The 21,450-nt window shown below is 31.8% G+C and overlaps 1 protein-coding gene and 1 long non-coding RNA gene across 2 annotated transcripts in view; one reads left to right on the forward strand and one right to left on the reverse strand.

The window, feature by feature from the left end:
- The window catches only part of LOC105258282 (protein rhomboid), a 362,375-nt gene that overhangs the window by 198,115 nt on the left and 142,810 nt on the right, over positions 1-21,450 (forward strand). The gene's annotated exons all lie outside the window — the stretch shown is intronic.
- Positions 8,197-18,338, reverse strand: LOC105258281. Its single transcript, XR_889734.3, has 4 exons — positions 18,231-18,338; positions 17,134-17,281; positions 16,642-16,714; positions 8,197-8,791 (listed from the first exon to the last, which is right to left on the reverse strand). It is a non-coding gene; the product is annotated as an uncharacterized LOC105258281 (long non-coding RNA).

Consider the following 21,450-nt stretch of genomic DNA (forward strand, 5'->3'; position numbering starts at 1 on the left):
AGATGAAATAATTACAATCGGGGAGTATACAAAGCATGCATATCTGCGTTCGCCAATAAGCATAGGTAGGTTCTTGCGTATCTACCCGGCTGAAATAGCACGGCGCTTCCAGGGGAGTCTACGTTATAACTCTGTTTAAGTATCCCGGCATTATTAGCGATAATTATTGTTGCGGCCGACCGCAGCGGAAAACGAGAGCTACGAGTTTAACTGGCAACAGTGAGGGAGCAGGTGTACCGGCCTTATACCAACCTATATACTTGCCGCGCATCGTTGAACCTTGACGCTATTAGCCGCCGTTATGCGATGAACGCGATTTTCATTAACCCGACCACACGAAATATTATCCATTCTTTTTACTTTCTAATCAGTACTTTTTATGCCGCGTTGGATCTTCGAGGAAAATCCTCGGAGAAGATGGGATTTCTCGTATCCCACGAACTTTATGGCGGGTTACTATCCACCTGCACCATCCGGATACTTTATTCCCCAGAATAAATCGGTATTATAGAACGTGTATTGGCATGCAAGCTATTTCATGTCCTCTGTACTTCGTAAATTATAATACAAAAAAATGTAAAATTATGCTCTGCCTCTACGTGCGTTTGTACTGTTTTTTATAGTGACCCGATATGATTGGCAAACGTGCAGAAAATGCTTGTTGGATTTTCGGCGCATCTGTTAACATCGATCATATTGTTAAATATTGGAGGAAGGAAGGGATAGTAGTATATGTCAGAGAGACGAAATAAAAAGAAAAATATATAGCAATATAAAATTTAAAATTTTTCTCTTTATAGAATCGTAAAAAATAACATTCACAATAATATAGCACAATAAAATACTTTTTTATATTACCCGAATAAAAATTTTTTTCTAAAAAAAAAATGATCTATTTTATCTAATGACTTTTTTATTTCGCAACATTTTTCTTTCTTTCTCTTTTTCTTCCTCATTTTTTATGCAAAAATTATTTCTATCCATAACAATTAAAACAATGAAATAGCTATATTTAATCGGACTAATTCAAAACGTAATTTGAATATACATCTTTTACGATGTAATGAATAGCATCTTGAGCCCTTCAATTTCATTCGCAATTAATAACAGGATTACTGCACGTTTCTGCTCTATGACTAGGATAGGGTAGTGCAATACTCACGACTCGTAACTCACTATGACTTATAGCGTAGCGGAGTAAACATTCAAATAGTAATTGTTAAATTTCTAGACATAGCTTAACGCTGGTCGTGCATCAGTTTGAAATACATGTGGAAAATGCATTTCGATTACTGTTAGAAGAGCTCTCGTCCGGAAAAACCTATCATTGAACTAAGTTTTTACACAGTCCTAAGTAAATAGCAAATTTCTACCGAGGAGCCAATATTTCCCCTTCAAACGATCTCATTTAAAACTACAGATAAATGTTATAATAATTTCTTAAATCCGTATATTGGAATAAAAGTTTAATCAATATTGAAATTAACCGTTCTATGTATCTGAGATTATCCTTTTATGACATAATTAAATCGATTATTTGAAAAATTAGATAAATGGATCAAAAATTTAAAAAGAAAATGTTAATTTAAAAAAATAAATTATATTTCAATTTATTTTTTAATTTAGATAAAATATAAATTGTATCTATTTTATGAGCAAATTTTATATTTATGAGCACATTTTGTATTGTGATATAAAACTTAATTTTATAATTTTTTATGATCAATCTAATTTAGAAAATAATTTAAATACTTAGATTCTTAAAGAGAGAGAACATTGCTTATCCTTAAATTTCTTTTGTCATTAAGAAGAAATATGTTCCAGTCTGTTCGCACTTCAACTTTGATTGGTATTACGATTTCGGTCAGTGTGAATCCTTGCCACAATGTAATCTTCCAACAATTACTGAGTCATGCGGCTTAAGTTGTTAGTCCAACCGCAATTAATAACACGCGCAACGTAACGAGAGTGTTTGCGGAGATGCCGGAAGCGCAGCGCGGTGCAATAATCACGGGCGCTCGTAACTCACCGTGACTTACGGACGGTAACGGCCAAAATCGCAATTACTAAATTTCTCACAAAATTTCGTACCGCAAATGTCGCGACCGGCCGGAACGAAAATACACGGGCAGAGATAGGGTCAATCATGTGGACGCTCGCAAATTTTATTTTCGTCCTTTCCGCTCGTGCGAGTTTTCAGGCGATAAGCGGGCGAACGACCGGTAATTTCGTCATCGCCCCGTAATATTACCGTGTTCTCGTTACCGTAATCTCGTAAATCGTGGCCGTCAGTGTGTTGCCGATGCGGTGAGAGAAAGAGAGAGAGAGACAGGGAAAAAGAGAGAGAAAGAGTACCGTAATGCCGTCATAGTGCCCCGATGGCCTCCTCCAGGATCGGCGAAATTAAATTTTCATCCGACCGCTTTGGCCTTCTTTCCTTTTTCGATCTCACTCTTGCGTTGCCGCTTCCATCGTTATTTTCTATCCTCTTTTATTTTCCAATTCCTCCGTCTTTTGCTACCTTCCTCTTCCGCGGATGCTGCAGCGCAAATACTTTCTTCTTTCTCTCTTTCTTTCGTGTTTTTTTCATAACTACGTCTCGTCTCGTATTTCTCTACCTTTCGATTGCGCGAGAGATCTCATTTAACTTATTTTCTTAAATTACGGCTGGATTATTCGTGCCGCGCATATCATTGCTGATAATTTGAAATTGATAAGTACATATATTGTATCTTGTGCGCTCAGAAGAGATATTATCATAATTCTAAACATAAACATTGCTTCAAGTTATATTACTTGACTTTAAGTTTATTGCGCGCAAAAGATTTCAAAGATTCTAATTTAATTATATAATAATGAAGATTTTTTCTGTTTCAAAAATTCTATTACTAGAGCTCACATTATGTTCAGGAATGCTTATGGAGACTCTATCATTATGTTTCTCCTAATTTCTCTTCCTTCGCACGATTCTTGCGAAGCGGTTTGCTCCTCATGCCCTTTATCAACGTTCTCATGAACTAATGTCGCGTTCTGAATTCTATCGCTATCTATCGTACGATCTTATTTCTGAAATTATGGCTGAATTATTCGCGCGATTTATTATCCGTGATAATTCAAGTACGGAATAGAGAAAACGATTAATGCCCGTTGCCGGCAATAGCTTTCGCACGTATAGAGACAGTTAAAGTGCAGTGCGTGAGCAATAATGAAGACTTTATACGCCTCACAAGAATTTATTAGTAGACTCGCAATTGAGAGTCTATCATTATTATGTTTTTTTTTTAATTTTTCATTCTCCTTCGCTCGAGTCTCGCGAGCTATTCTCTTTGCAATTTATACTCTTTCTCACGAATCAAAGCTCTGTATTTATTTCTTAACAAAAAATCTTGCAAAGAGTGAAGAGACTTACGATTACTAACTATGCTTCATGGAATCCAGAAGTGTGATACATAGAAGGGGACATAAAGCCGAAACAAGTACGCAGAACGTTTATTTAGCGTAAAATTTTGCGAAAGCACCCGCTATAAATCGTGCCGTGATTCTTGATAGAGAGTATGCTGGTAAAATGTACAACGCAAAGAGAGAGTCGCGCGTCTCTCTTGAAATTAAATAAGATTAAATTAAATCGACTAACTTGAATTATAAGGTACCGTAAATAATTGCGATGCGCAACGTTCCAGACTCTCTCTTTGCGTGACTATCATAGAGCTGTATAATTTATTTGTTTGCCAATTTTGTAGATTTGTCCGGTCGTGGCAGATGCAAGTCGCGAGTGAATTTTACCGGTTAATATATATTCGCCGTTATTTGCCTGTTCTTAGCAAAATTTCCGCAAAGCTTTCGGGAAAGCAAAGCAATACGTGCGTTCCGTGACTGAATAATAATATTAAAGTGAAGAGATGTAAGGAAAACATGCAAACATATTAAATTATATTATATTATATTCCCGTAGAAATAACATGCTGAGTCGAAAAGACAATCGAACTTTTTTTTCCAATTGCGTTTTTTCTCAACATAGTCAAACAATAAACGGACGCGATTAGAATGGAGCCGTCATTGACTGCAAAGGAAGTGTATTGCGCCCTCCACCTCTGTCTTTTTTTCTTCTAATTACATCGACAATTATGAAAGCATATTATTATCAGCTCGCTCTCTGGCTTGTCGACTCGGATAACGACCATATGGACAAATGGATGTTATTCTGCACGAATGTTTTCTTTTTCTCGGTGACGCACACGAAGAGAGAGGCCAGCGACGAGTTGCGCGCGCGATCGATAGACCTCGAAAAATAACATCGACCTACGCGCAGGACGGTTTTTGCGACAACAGAAATACGAAGAGATAATTGATAATTGATTAATCGAGCATATTGCAACGCGTAAATAATAGAACGTTATTTTGTGTTGTTCGTTGAATATTTTTCATTTCAGTAAATTAAAGTTGTATTAAATAAAATAATAAACAGAAATATTTTCTCTTTCTTTAAAATTATATAAAATAATAACTAAATTTAGTGAAACATGATGAGGCGACAATTTATTTGGATTATCATTCTTGACCGCGTTACTTTTTATTTTTCTGGAATCAATATTCTTTTCATCTCTTTTTATCACGATAATGTCAGTTCCAAAATTGTAACATTTTAATATAAATTGACAGCGCATTTTTATGAATATCATAAATAATTTGCAACGTTCGTTTGTCTGCCGAAACGTTTCCGTCCAATATATTATTACATTTTTATACATTTCACACGAAAAACTGTTTTATTCACAAAACTTGACAAAAATTATTATCTAATTTTGTAAGTACTCGTAATATCCTTTATTAAATTTACTATGGTAATATCATATATTTATATAATTAATATTATATATTTAGCAATATATATATATTTTTTAACAGTAAGTTTATAATTACGATTAAAGTTATAAAGATTGAACATGTATATTACACACACATTAATAATTATTGCATTATATCATGTTAATATAGTAAAACTGAATATCAAAAAATTGAAAGTATTATTGTAGTTATTTTTGTAGTAAGTAATTATTGTAGTAAGTAGTTATTTTACAATTAATTTATTTCGAGATATTGTAAGACAGTTTTAAAGTTACTTCTCCTTTTCAGTCATATTAAAATTAAAATTGTTTATCGAATGTCTCTCTAGCCGATAATGTTTTAACGCTTAATAAATCGTGATTCTAGAATATTGTGCCAATTAGATGTGCTTATCCAGAATAGTTTGTATGACGTTGTGACATGCTGCCAAATCGAAGCGCTTTAAACAGACATCTGGACGCAACAGCACTGTAATCCGTACTAACGAGGGATTAGTACGGAATGTACAATTCGAACATTCGATGCACAATTTATGTAGGTGATTTTTGTTATTGTTGCATATAACTTTTTCTTGATAAAGTTTTTAGTAAAAACAATTTATATAATTTTCATATTAATGAATGTAATATTAAATAGGGTGTTTTTTATATAATAGCATAATATAATAGAATATGAAAAAATATGCGTGATATAATTTTCTCGTTGATATAATTCTTGAATATTCTCTCCCTAATTAATAAACTGAGAACTACTGATAACGTGAGAACTGATTACATTAATAAAAAAGTAATTCATCTTCTCAAAATTGGATGATCTAGATCTTTCATAGTACGCAAGATTTATACCGACGATCTTTTTTATAACAAGCGCTGTATGAATAATGAAAATAATCTACGCTCCCTCGTTGCATTAGAGACATTATTTTACGGGATGAAAACTTTTAATTTGGATAATATTGTTAAATGAAAAGTCTCGATGACCATTCGATATCGGCTGGCACCGTGGAAAAGAGGAAAATCTCTCGGCACGACGTCCCACGGCGCTTATAACTCGGAAGCTTATTTTCGCGGCGGTACGTGTTCTCCACGAGTGGGTGAGCACTCGTAGAAATGGTTTCTAACGGTGCCATCCTGACCCCGGTCACGCATCGCGAGGGCGAGGGAGCGTTGTTAGAAGATGAGATCTCGGGAAAGTCACCGTACTGTGCTCGTGAAGCGCAAACGAACCTTTACATAGGCACTCCTTTTCTATTTTCCTATTTTCTCTCTTTCTTCCGTTCGTCGCGTCGGCACGACTGCCGCCTAATTATTGTGCGTATCCTCCGTAGATGAAATTAAATGAAAGCGGCCTGCGAAATTTTACACAAACGCCACGCGCCAATATGCGAAAATTAAATTGTACCCTAATGCTTTCAGGACTCTAATTCTGACTGTTTAACTTATTTATCGCGCAATGTGACATACATGGTAATAAAATGAAGATTAAAGACATATTATATTATACGCGATAACGAAGATATTAAATTAATCCTTTAATTGCGATTATCTTCACGTAAAAAATTTATAAGTTTTATTATAAATATATAAAAATAAATTAAAATAAAAATAAATTTTAAGTACATTGTTAACAGGAGCGTCAGTTCAAGACACGCCGAAAATTACATCACATGAAAATTAAAAAAAAAACCGCGAAATTTTTTATTCAGAATTTTCAATTTTATTTTTAATTTTAATAACAAATTGCTTGATGAATTTTTTGCATGCTTATATAATACATTTAGTTAATACCTTCTGTTCCTTTTGACAAAATTGTGGTTAGAAAGAAAGCATTATTTTACCAATAATAAACTGTCATTATCGTATCTTTTTGACATTGTTATAATCAAACGCAAATATTGTTAGCAGGAATATTATGAAAAGAATAACAAAATAGGTGCCCGATAAAAGCCTTTTTATCTGCCGTTTTAAACTAAATCTAGAAACGCTGTTTCGCACAAGATCCGTTGTACAGTAATCTCCGTTATGCAGATCGGAACGCGTTACTCACGGTGGAGTATAAAATCACTTCCTGCGACATACGTGTATAAATTCCACTTTTTATCATCGTACCATCAATTTGCGTTCTAAATTATTTTTTTTCTTGTTAAAATAAAATTGATTTCTCCATTACTTTCGTTTTGTTTATCTTCACTTGACTATTTATTCGTTTTATGGCCACAAACTCATAAATTTTTACGTTCACGAAGAAGAAACGGCGAATGACTTCTATTGTTTGTGCAAACTTCCATTATCCTGATGTGTTTAAAATATTTATTCTTTCTATTTTATTGTTTGCAATGTCGCTCTTAGATTGGCTGCACGCCAAAGATAAATAGTTTTTTGTTTATAAAGAATATACAGATCAAAATAATAGAAAATCTGATTCAGAAATTAGAAAAATAGTTTTATATTTCAAAGCTATAGATAACACTTAAATTTGATATAATAAATTTTATATAAAGCAATATTTATTTTTACTAGTCATGTTGTCATATTCATGCGTACTTGAACTTTACAATATTTTTCTGCATTGGGAATAGAATATACATTTTGTATAAAATGATATTGACATTTTCGTGTCACGAATTGTTGGCCTCTATGATTTAGCCATTGAAGCTAACAAAATATATCATTTTAAGCGTTATTTCATTATAACTTTAGTTTTTTATATTATTATTATTTCATATATTTATTATAATTTCTGTTCTAAAGCTTAAAGCAACGAATGTATGATGTATCATATATGTCAATTTCTTTGTAATATCTTTTGTTATTGATATATACATCTCCAGACATATAAATATAATTTAAATATTCATAGATTCATTACTTCGAAATAAAAGTTTACCACTCACCGATCGATGCGCAGCAGCGGATGCCTCATAGACGTCCTCCTCTTCTTCCTCTTCTTAGATGTCAGGATTCGTTACTCATTTTCACTAGTTCATTAGTGTTCATTATGTGATATGATAAACGCGCGAGACTTTTCACGGCACTCCCGCACTCGTATAATACTTTACACTAATTAAAATATTATAAAATATCCATGCCACGATGAAAACGAACGCGCGTACATTTTACGACACTCCCGAATTTTGCGATCACGAATCAATATTTCATTTCGCGCGAAAATCGCATTTCGAGCCAACAAATCGGCAACGGTAGCTTCTAACAAAGGTCAAGCTCGAAGCGGAATCGATAGGTGGGATCAACGCGAATAGGATTCACTCGATTCTTGTCTTCGTATCTCAAATTATTTATTAAATTATAATGATATATATTCGCATCTCAAAGTAGCTTGAATTCGCTTAAGCACGATTTTATATGAGAGATACGAGGGTGTACTATGCTATAGATTATAGATAATATCTTAAGGCAGGATGAACACGAGAGAGAAAATATCTATTTCCGATACTAGCAATCTAGATAATCTAGAAAATGGGAATTCAATCTCTCGTAACGAGTTAAAATCGGTTTAAGTAATTTTAATCAATGCAATACATGTCACCAACGATGCAATATAATATGGTTGATAGACAATACAAGAGAAGAGACCCATTAATGATAATCTACCGAACTCTAACCAATTCGAGCCGAACCGTTTGTCAAAGTAGAACGTGCTCTTAATCGGCCGAATCTCGAGCGTGAATTCAGAGCCTGAAACCGTGCGAACATATATACATGAACATGTACGCGAACGACATTATCTTGTATCACGATACATTTGGCGTGAGAACGTTGTCCAACATCTTAATGAATATCCCATTTCGGCATCGGAAATATGATCCTCAATGAGTAAGTGTAAACGGGAATATCGGTAAAACGAGCTTGAAGGTGAATCTTGAAGGTGCTGACAAGTCCAACATTGACACAATACACTAGCGCATGACACTCGCACAACGAATTGTCTGCAACACATTGAAAACAGGAAATATTTATGATTTAACACAAAATATTTTATCCTTTGTATTTATAATTTTGTATTTATAATTAATAATAGAACGGTTGGCACATCTTACAGTTCTATCTTTCCATTATTTAAATGTTTCAATCATTTATATTTCATTTTATACATTTTCTAAAAAAATTGTTTTCCATTATTTAAATTATTCTCTGGGGATTCGTATATTACTCAGCTCTCTCAATCCGGAAACAATGAGAATAATAACAAATTATTTTTCCGCTTCGCGGAAAAAGCGCAATGCGAGATATATACGAATCATCAAACTTCGTTAAAGAAATAATTGTTGCTGATATATATCACGACGTAATAAAATAAAATTCCTTTTCCTCTCGTTGTAATTTCTATTTTAAATGAATAAATTGCGCAATATATTTTCTTAATAAATAGCCACCGTTTTACAAATCGTTTGTGTGCTGTTACATATGTTATGTACGAGTATGTGTGTTCCTGGATTACACTCTATGTATATATAATTTGTATAATATAATGTACGTATAATATATAATGTATGTATAATGTAATATATGTATAATTTAACGTAATGAACAAATTTTATATTACCAAATTTTAAATTTATTCACATAAAATCGCCAACGACAATCACGTAAAAACATATTATTATGCGCTTCTCTAATGCGCAATATTTAATTTCAAAGATAATAAGAGTTTTAATTTAATCATTTCATTTTCTTTAAAAATTATTTAATTAATTATAAGCTCTAATTAGCAAATTGTTATACGTAATAGTTAATCGTTCAGAATTTTGCGATCAAATTTGGTTGAATTACAATCGACAACGAAAATTCCAAAAGAGAAATTTTAAAGAAAAGAGAAAGGTCAAAGTAGATAGAGCGGTCTTGGGAGAAATTCACAGAATGCTATGATAGTTATCTGATTCTTGTAGATTCACATACGCCGACACACGAATACGCACATATGCATACGAAGCATATGATGTTGGAGCGTTAGTTGACTACCGGCAACCACCCTTTACAGAAGCTAAGCACGACAATGGGCAATATGACTATAACCATCTTGGGCGGAATAGTAAACAGGCGAAGCATGTATTTCTGATTTCAGTCGAATGACGGCGGAAATTCCATTCTACACGTTACTATTACCTTCCCTGTGCAAATAATAGTTAATTCGGTCAAATTGTTATTGGCCGTTTTCATAGAAATACAAAATGTGAACATAGACGGAATAATGTATTTGTCCTGACCAATACCATTATCGCGGTATTGTCTGATGGCGTATTATCTGAATATGTTATGTGAGTAAAGCTATTCGCTATTCGATAGACGTATTGAAACAAACGAAATCGAACAAATAGCAGAAGAGAACGTGTAAATATATATACATATAAAGCATATTTTTGGAAGAAATATTTCATTATTTAGATTCTAAAATTTATTTAAAATTGTTAAAAGTTATATATATTTTACTAAGATTTTTTTAAAAATTATCCTTCAAAAGGATAAATGTAAAATTGAACAAAAACTCTAATTTATTGTAATATTTTGTAATCAAATAGTTCAATTAACGTATAATTTCTCGATCTAATTGTTATCGTTTCTATCAGATTTAAATTTCTGTTTGTATCAATATTCTGCAGTATATCTTTCTTTAAATAACCATTTTTGAAGCTTCGGAAAATATACATGTCTTATTTTTCTAATCGCCTCGTTTCCAATCGTTCTAATCTCGAATAATTTCGACGTTTTCGCAAAATTATAGTTATTAAATAAACAAAATTGTATATCTAAATTAACGAAAATATATTTGTCATTTTCTTATAGGATAGACGTAAATTTATGTTATTTTTTACTTTATTATTATAATGTTTTATGTAATTTTGATAAACCGAATAAACACCAGCAATTATCCCTGCGAACTACGCGCATTGCATTTGGAGGAGAAACGTAACTCACAATTATCCGATGGCTGTCGAGTTTCAGAAGTAAGAGGTATTTTGCGGAGGTTTCTCGCGAAACTTGCGGTGACTGTTGTTTGTCTTGCTATTTGCATGAACGCCGCGTACGTTCGCGCAGTACGTACGTACATCATGTCGCTGCCCACGTTGACTACCGTTGACATCCCATCGCGGTGCCTTATGTTGCGAACGGTATGCCTTACAAACTAGAGTTAAGCTGGAGAACTCTCGTTCTGTCAGGTGACGGTCATCTTGTATCATAGCTCTGCCATTGTTATGTTCGTAACTAAAGCTTTCGAAACTACCGATTTCATCTTAAAATGTAAAAGTCAACAAACACAAATTTATCCCTCACGCGATATTAAAATAATTCAGATATTATGCGAAAATATTTCAATTTATATATATATATTATATATATATATATATATATATATTTAGTTAAAATTGTCGTAAACTTAAGATATTTATTTCTTATTTCTCATTGTTTTCATATTTAAAATAAAATTGTAATATATCGATTTTAATATATGATAATTTCTTTCTCTTTCTTTTTCTTCTCTCTCTCTCTCTCTCATCACAATTATTTAAATATAGATATAATTTCGGAAAAATCTTTTTAAGATACTTTTAGACATTGACCGAATAAATTCTTCAATACGCTTGTCTGCTCTTTCAAGATATTTTTGTTGCTAAAACGATTCAGAAAATCGAAATTCGCACATTGTCGATATGCACACCGATTGATATTAATCCGTAATTGTTAATTAAACGGCAGACGACCACTCGCTGGTAAGCTCGCAACCACAATTCTCTCTCTAACGTGAATGTACATCGTCGGATTCGATCGCTTTAAAATTACAATTAGCGCCTGTAAACGGATCCGCTTTGCCTGCGGGCTTTATACAAACTCTCGTACTTTGACCGAGTCGACGAGAGCTTGCAGTGGTTCTCCTGTTTCGAATCTATCCGGTATCTAGCCGTTACCGCAGGCATTCTCGACTGCCATTCTCGACTCTCACTATCATCTTGTCGAAATTTCCATAGGCACGACGAAATAAATTACATTATTTCGTATTTCTATTCTGCACAATATTCATTGTAATGTAATGCCATTGGTTTCAATAAATTTGTTACGCATATCAAAAGATTTACGCGTTATTTGTAAAGAATTTGTGCGATAATCGGTATTTTAAACATTTATAAAATACGTATAAGAATCTAAATATGTTATTCAATCCGATACTAAATAAACCATTTATACTTTTTTGTGATGCAACAGATCATGGAATTTTAGGATTCTTGCATATTATTATCGTTAATTCTTAAATACATAATACATTGTGATTATTGTGAAATAAAATAATGAAATTAATATATTGTACTAATCTACGTTATCCAATTTTATAATCGCATTATTAGCTCAGATTCAATGAATTTTTAATAAATCGATTACAATGATGTACGATTGCTGTAAGCACATGCACAAATAAATGGATTGCTATTTATTAATTCGGAATAATATCGAAAATTCATTTGCCGAAGCGATATGACATTTTGAAAGTGTGAAGTGTGAGTGAGAAAAACAATGCGTTAATTCGGGGATCGGAGAAAATTATTTATAATACCTATGCCATGTACGAAATATTAATTTCCTGATGTATAATAATATGATACATGTATTAAATTTGATAAAATCTCTGTGAATATATGTATTATACATCGGCGAAATATTCTCGCTTTTATTATCAGATTACACATAATAAACATTAAATTTATATTTTATATTTTATTAAATAAATAATAAAAATGAACTATATTATTTTATTTATTTATTATAAGTTCTTTTGATTGAAACTGAAGATTATTAATATTTTATTTAAACATTTTATTTCATACAGCTTCCGAATTAAATTTTAAATTGTTTCCCTTATTACGAAAAACGCAATGTACGGTAAAAGAAAAACATTTCTGTTTAGTGAAAAAGAAAAACAATAGTACGGTCCGATTGCGCCAAATAAACTTTCGTTCACAATCTGTATATTGACGCTGCAAGGAAGTTAAAATTTAATCGACCTCCGCAATCTAAGTCGGATTCGGTAAATATCTATAATAAATCAGCAATTATCGTAAAAATCTAAGATATATTATTAGATTGCTCTTGCACGATATACACTCGAAAATGTAGAAGGTGAGCTTTAAGTTTATGAGTAATGACATAATTTTCTACAAAATAGATTAATAGATAAATTGCAATAAAATAGAATATTATACAAAATATATATTTATTAATATAATAGTAACTGAAGCCTTATGCTTTATTTATTTTATTCAAATATGCTTAATATGTAAAAATAAATTTTGTATTTACTTTTCCCTTTCTTTCCAAAAAATTACAATTTTAAAATTACAACTTCATTGGGAGATACGTTCAAACAACAGAATCAGTTATATATCCCTTGAAAATCCCTCTCGCTATTGTTTCGATCATCCTCTCATAATAAACAACTCCGAAGACTTACGGCGCGATATCATATATACGTCAGAATCTTGTGAGGTCCCTACGTTTTCCATTCGGCGATAACAACCAGGATCGATGAGGAACGCGGAGCTCGCACGTATCACTACCACGGCCATTCCTCCGGTGGATGGTATTGGCACTACCACTACGTACGCGTCCATTATCGCGCGAACGTAGCAAATCCAAACCGACGAGTCAGCCCATCGTAAACACGGGCACAACCAGCGAGTTTAATTCGATTAGGACGCGATCATCAGATTGCTCGATCGTCCGGCATCGAATTCCCCCTGCGCGCTCGTGTGGCTCCTATTCTCTTTACCTCTCTTTACCCCCTTTGCCGGCCTCTTGCATGCAAGCCTCAACATTCGCCTCTGACCCTCCCTTAGTTCTCTTACGCTCTATGCACGCGGACACACGCGTTCGTAGATAGACACGCACACGGTGTGCTCCCCCCTCCCCCCCACCGTCTCCATCTACCTGTCCGATTTTACTCTACCAGCCTACAGACATCGAAATGTATACGCCGTGTGCGGAAAGTAACGTCTTAAAATCAGGTATTTCTAAGGAACTTTCAAAATAAAAAAATTTTGCGGATAAAAAAGAAAGAAAGAGAAAGGGAAAGAATTGAATTTGCTTTATTATAAATATCCTGACATTCTCACGAGACGCCCTCAAGTTACGAGAAATCATATATTCTTGTTGCATTATACAACTTATAAGTTACTCTATAAACATTTAATACACGAACGCGTATGACTGCTTAATTAAATACTGAATGATACAATTTGATGTGTATTCAGAATTTCAATGACATCAAGTCGATAACTAACGGCGTTGTTTCGTGAACACCGTCTAAATGCATGCACGCAAGAGAGAGAGAGAGAGATAACAGTTTTGCGGAGCATTGTCGAGGATCTCGATTCTATTCGATTCGATTCGAGTACGTGAACGCCGAACGAGCCGGAAACCGACGTTTGCGCGAACACGAATTTACCCTACTGTCCGGCCTAATGGCACGGATTTCATTATGCCGGGGTTTGCACGAACGTAAACGTGAGGGTGGATGAGAAGGATAGAAAGGGGAGAAAGCTAGACAGTAGGGAGGAGGGAGGGATGAAGCAGCGAATGTTATACACGACATATACAGAGACACAACCGATTTGGAATGCAAAACTGTTGTCCTAGCAAATTTGCGACGCCGCTACTAGCGGAAATATTATCGCTATACCCACATTATATTACGTCGTCACGTCGAGATAATGCTGATTTAATACCGTTAAGTCGACTTTCAACGCGCGATATGTAGTTTACGCGATTCGTGAACTAGATGACCGTATCTGTTTCGCGATTGCAAGCATTTATAACTGGATAACAATCGAAATCGCGTTCGATGATATCGACAATAATTACTGGTATCATTCTGATGTTTCTGTACGTTCCGGTAACACGGGTGAGATGGGTAGCGCTAATTTCTCGTCATTATTCTCTAAATAACAGCCATTTATCTTAATTTAACAGATCCTCTGAAATTTTTGGAAGTGCTAGATTAATGGCATCATATTTTTATCAGCATTAACGAAATATATATATATATATATATATATATATATATATATATATATATATAATTGTGACATATTATATTAATATAATATTTGAATATAAAGATTTGAAATTAACATTGTTACAAAAGAGATATATCTACTTTCCGAATATTCCATAATATAATGACCAAAACATTATCAGAATTTTTGCATTTCTCTGAAAACTTATTATTTTTTACAATTTTAATTCGGACAAAAGCTTTGACGCGTGCATGATTTAATATCATAATTAAATAATAATTCATTACAAACTTATTGTGTTTAAAAGCGAAAAAAAATAATCTGTTTATGTGTGTATACATACACATATAAAAAAAAACTTATCTAATATTAACGTCCAAGTAGGCGATAAGGGATAGCTAAAAGATTTTCACGTATATACATATGAGCAGTATGTACATCTTCCTGTTTAAATGTACTCCGTACTTCGCATCGAACGATAAACTTAGAACAAACGATCGAGATTAATAGAACGAGGCTTGGGGTCCCGTCTGCGATACTATCGATCCACGCCACAGCACGGCGAACGAGATACACGGGTAAACTCCCTGCGGGATCGTAAATCCACGTCGAAGATTTACTTACTTAGCGGAGTCGGCATCACTGACGCCACCGCGACGACGACAAATCTGATCTTTTTTATAGGAACAGAAACAAGCTTATGTGCGGACTCGCTTTTTACATTCATCTGACATATAAAAATTCCAATACCTTCTCTTAGAACATCGATCTCGATAATTTAATTTTAATTTTTATCTGATTTTTTTATATACTTTTAAATATATCTAAATAAAGTAAGAAAGATTACGTGTTCATTACGTCTACAGATATACACGTTGTAATAAAATATGTATTTATGTATACACATGTACATATTATGTATATATAAGAGCAAGAGGAAAAACATCATTGCTTATTTGCAGAATTTTATCGCACAAATAATAGTAAATGACGTATATATAGTAATAAAGTGAACAACGCCATAAAAGGTGCCGTCAATTCTCAGCTATTATTACGAAATGTATAATATAAAATTAATATATCTCGAATATATGTAAATATATATAAATAAATTATGAGAAATTAGAGCAAAAATTAATATATAAAATAGATACAATTTAATAATTAGCATTTTGCATTGAGTAAATTAATTTTAATACTAGACTGACTGTGAAATAATTTTTGTTCTGTTTTTATATTTATTTTATATATATATTTTATATATTTATATATATTTTATATGTTTTATATCAAAATTTTGTGCCAAAATGTCATTAATATATCTTTGGTGTTTTTAATTTTATTTTTTTGAAATCTTTATCTTACATTTTATGCAATATGATAGTAAAATGAGTTGAAATAGTTGCACATAATTCAAGATTAAATAGTTTTATTAATTAATCGTAGCTCTGTTAAAAAATAATGGATCTATGAAATATTGTATAATTTTTATAATTATCACACATCTCACTTCTTTTATTACTTTTAACTTGAATTTTTAATTTTCTAGATTAATTCACCATAAAATAAGTAATGGATATAAATGTATATCAAATAATTATAAAAATAAACATTTTTAGGAATGAACAATACAAAATATTTTGTTTATATTTATTATTGGAGATTCAAAATTTTATAATTTTACTGATAATCTTGGCCTATATATATTCCTAATCTAATATTCATAAATCCATCTCTTTAATATAATAGTGAACAAAAAATTATTTAATACTCACCGAACGAATGTGCAACAGTGAAGCAATCGTAGGACAATTATCTGTAAATCACGCTGTAGCAATACTCGTTTATCTATAAAATACAAATATATCCAAATTAAAACAGAATTCAAAATAATTTTCATAAAGTAATTAAAATAAATGTGTATGCATGTGTGCATACACAATTAAAATTTATATTTATATTTTAAATAGATATATATAATATATCTAATATAAATTATATATAGATAAGTATTTTTAAAAATTACATAATTTTAATAAATGTACTTTTATATATAAAGAAATAGTATGTTAATTATTGTAATTATTTTATTAAATATAAAAATGTTTAAATACAATTTTGAATATTTTGAGTTAACATCACATTATAATGATATAGAATTACAATGATGTCGATAATATTGCAGAAATAAATGAGCAATTAATTTTAAACGAATTAATTGTAACAGATAATAAACAAAATAAATTAAAAATTTATAAATTGCTTACCCTTCCAATTGATTATTCCGCCGTTATTTTTTCCAGTTCTCTTTATTTTCTCGCGCCTTTATTCTTTGCATCTTCTTTGTTCCTCTTCATGGTACAAAACGCTAACATCCAAAAACATGCATCACTCGCCATAGTAATCCTATTTCTGCTGTTAACAAATAATATACACATATTAAAGCAAAATTTGCCACATGGTAACATAAATGAATAAATATACAATTTAAAATTAAAAATAAATATCCATACACGGTCTGCAATATTCGAAAACATGGTTAGATTTGTCGATATGACATTTTCGTTTGCATGACAGATTTTAATCGAATAAATCTCGCAAGATACGTATTATATTTTGACAAATTACAACAATGTAAAAATGCCGAATTTATGATATGTAGCTAGATAAATATTAAAATCTCATTTTATTTTCTGTTTCAAATGGATACATTGCGCGAAATATTCGTTTTAATTAATTGTCAGCATCGCGATACTTTTACAAATAATTTATAGAGAAAATTAAGTCATACTGGCTGAAAATTGTTAATTGTAGTAGTTGTAGAAGATAATCGGTTTTATATGACGTTAATTCCATTACCTGATACTTCTTGTAATCGTATTTCGAAAGATAGGTTACAATGCATTCGCACTGCTACCCGTGCGAATATTACCGCACAAATGACAACATGGCGACTGCGCAATAACGCATTTCACTTCGCAAAAAACGAGCGTTGTGCGATACTTTATTGCCGCTACGAAATATATTTACATGATTTATATGCTGTTCTTTGTAATTTCGAATCAATTATTAATGAATAGTTGATGTATTTTATGGCTTTTCGTTATTTAAATCATTCGTGTATTACTGCGCGCATTCTTGACCCCGAAATAATGGACAAATATTTAACGACAAATAATCCGAAATATAATACAAGATACTTCTAGAATTAAATATCGTTATAAAAGTGATTACTTATAAATGTCGTAAAAAACAATTTATGATTAGCGTCCGCAAAATTCGTACTGTTTCTCAAATAAATAAGTCATGTAAAATATTGTAGGTTAGATGAATAATTGTCCCCGTAGCGAATAGATATACTCACGAGTTGTTAATCGTAGATGTCAATTAGTCACGCGAGCTAATAGTTCCTGAATATTCATAAGAAATGTTCACATTCTCTTCTCGTTACGGTTATATTTCGATAAATAATAGAACGACACACGGAATGTCTCACGCCGCGTCCTTCCCGCACGAACTTCGCCGCGCAAGTGGCAACAAGATCATCGTGCGTAAACAACAGCGCGGTCACGCCACAAAAAACGAGCGCCAAATACGTGGTAGTTTATCATGAAATATTCAACATAATATTTGCATAAAATATGTATATTTATATAATTTATAATATTATATTCCCCTTGTAATTTTAAATTTATTATTATTAATAAACGATTAATATGTGTGTGTGTATTTTACTGCTTTTTACTCGTGTATTACTACGCGTACTCCTAATTTCAAAAATGCAAATTATATTTAATGACGAAAAATCCAACGCTAGATATTTCCAAAATCAAGTATCAAAGTGATTGTTTATATATGATGTATTAAATATTGTAATGAACAACCATTCATGATTAATGTTCGTAAAATTTTTGTTTTTCATATTCATATAAATAAGGCATATAAAATATCTGTTTTCAATCAAGTTGTATCGTTAAATAGATACGAGTTATTAACTGTAGAAACTAATTAGTTTCCTAACAGACTTAATAAATATTTATCAGAAATGATCGCGTTCTCTTTTAATTTATCGCTGCTGTATTTCTAATGAGTAATCGAACGATACACGGTTTCACGTTACATGCTGCTCGCCGCAGAAATGACAACAAAGTGATTTTGCGCATCCATATAACACGCATACGTCACAAAAGACAAATTCTCACATCATAAAAAATATGTAATGTATCATATAAAATAAATATACATTAAATACGTTCTCTTTTTAATGAATTCTTAATTTTATAATTACGTATGTCACTCTCTATCCAATCACTGTCAATGCTTTAATTTTAAACTATTATATTTTTACGCAATTCATGAATTCTTGAATCAATCAATGTAATGAAAATTTAGCATTTATGAGATCGTACATGTTTGAAAAACAATCCGAAGCTATTATCATAATACGCAGCCAAAAAAACAATTATGAAATATGCGCCAAAGTGATGGATCTTCATATATTACGAGGTCTGATATAAATATTGTTAACCGAAAAAATATAAATGTATATAAAGAAGAAAGGAGAAAGTGCAAAATTGTTTTCCCTTGCCACTGTTTTACGTGTATTTGTATTGCCGCGATCAATAAAAATTTAAAGAATATTTTATGCTGTCAGGTGCAATAGTACAAAGATTTTTCATGTTACCATATTCACACACAAAGAAGGCGATTTACGTTATATATGACCTTATAGAGAAAATTTTACATTTCCAGTGATAAAACATGATAAAAACATCTCTTATTGTATCGTATAAATGTACGTTTGAATTAAATAAAAAAATAAGTACAAATGTATAGAGAAATGAAATGAATGTATATACACGGTGCTTCAGATATAAAAGATTCATTACATATTCGCCAGAAGCGTAATGAAACATTAAAGAATGATAATTCGAGATGTGTTTTTATAATAAAATCTTATTTAAAAAGAAACATTATTTTTATCATTTTTAAACGCGGCTATATTTATGAAAGATATTAAACAAAGTTGGAAAATTATGTTTAAAGAAAGAATAAATAAGCTCGATGCAATAATACAAAACCCGCAAAGACAAGGTAACACAAAGACAAATTAATAAGATTACATTTTTGTTCACTAATAATATAACTTAACGTTCGTTACCTTTGAAGGTATTCTTTATGCAACTTTTTGTATAAAAAATACTTTAAAATGCAGTGAAATAAAAAGAAAGAAAAAAAGGGCAAAACAGAGAGAACAGGAGAAAGAACTTTTCCGAGCAAATGAAAATGAAACTAAATTTTGTACGAGAGAAGGAAACTTACCACTCGATTAAAATCAAGCAGAGTATTACACGCATCGAAACATCAGAAGCGACAGAATTTTTAAGACCCTCAACATATTTTTACAACTTATTAATTCATAAATTAATTTTGATGATGAAAAAAACACTTCGACATGTAACAATACTGTCTGCGCTCGAATTGCATTTTTCGCTAAACGCATTTCGTCAACGGAAATCTAGCGATAAAGAGCACGTCATACCGTTAATGAAAATGAGCGTTGAGAGAAGAAGACCACAAAGTGGACGTCGATAAAGTCACCGTGGAGCAAATGCTCGACAACCCCAACGACGAAGAACGTCGAGCGCGGAACAAATTAAATTTTCTTCGTTGACTAGTCCAAATTTTCCCGTAGAGTCCTTCTCGACGTATTCTTCCTTCCTTTGCTTCCAGCTCGTTCGAAGGTTTCCTTTTTGGCAATCAAACGAACAGGCATCAAACCTATACCAGCATCGTATTCTGAAAGGCGATAAAAATTCCTATTCTCTCCATTATCGCTTTATTTTTCTTACAATGACATTATAGGCAATTACTTCGACAAATTACATCGACGAAGAGATGTTCTGACGAAAAATTATAAGCATAAATTTTTTAGCAATACGTAAAAAAAGCATTTTTAGCGCAAAAAAAGTATTTTTCTTTTTTTTATATTTTAATTATCGCGTGTCTCGGCTTTTCTTTATCAATTTTGTCACGTAAAAAAATTATAAATTTAACTTATGAAAGATAAAAGACAGATGTATACATTATGTTTAGTTTCGCGACAAAAGTTAAATGTCACATCCCGAAAGCCTCAATGGATAGACATCAATCATTTCCTGCACATGAGAAAATTCGCTTTAATATATTTTATCCATCACGGAGTGACCGTTGTCAAAATGGAATTGTTAAAAGGATGAAATAGAGAAAAATAGTCAAGAAATTCAAAGCAGCAAAGTTCAAATGCAAAGGTAAATCAAATCACACCTGAAATAACATAAACCGAAAGAAGCAGGTAACAAAATGAAAGATAGTAAATATGAGAAACACAATAAATAGAATAGATGAAAATTAGTAAATGATTTTTAAATATCTATATCTTTTCTTAAACTATATCTATGTCTAACTTATGTATAACATATGTTGTATAACATATTTTTACATTTTGATTTTTGGGGTCTAAGATGTACAAAATTTCTTTTAAATAAAAAATTAATATATTTTATAGTAGTATTTTTATCTTATATATATTTTTTATTGAAAAA

The sequence above is a fragment of the Camponotus floridanus genome, unplaced genomic scaffold, assembly GCF_003227725.1.
Source record: "Camponotus floridanus strain SB8 unplaced genomic scaffold, Cflo_v7.5 scaffold2, whole genome shotgun sequence".
NCBI lineage: Eukaryota > Metazoa > Arthropoda > Insecta > Hymenoptera > Formicidae > Camponotus > Camponotus floridanus.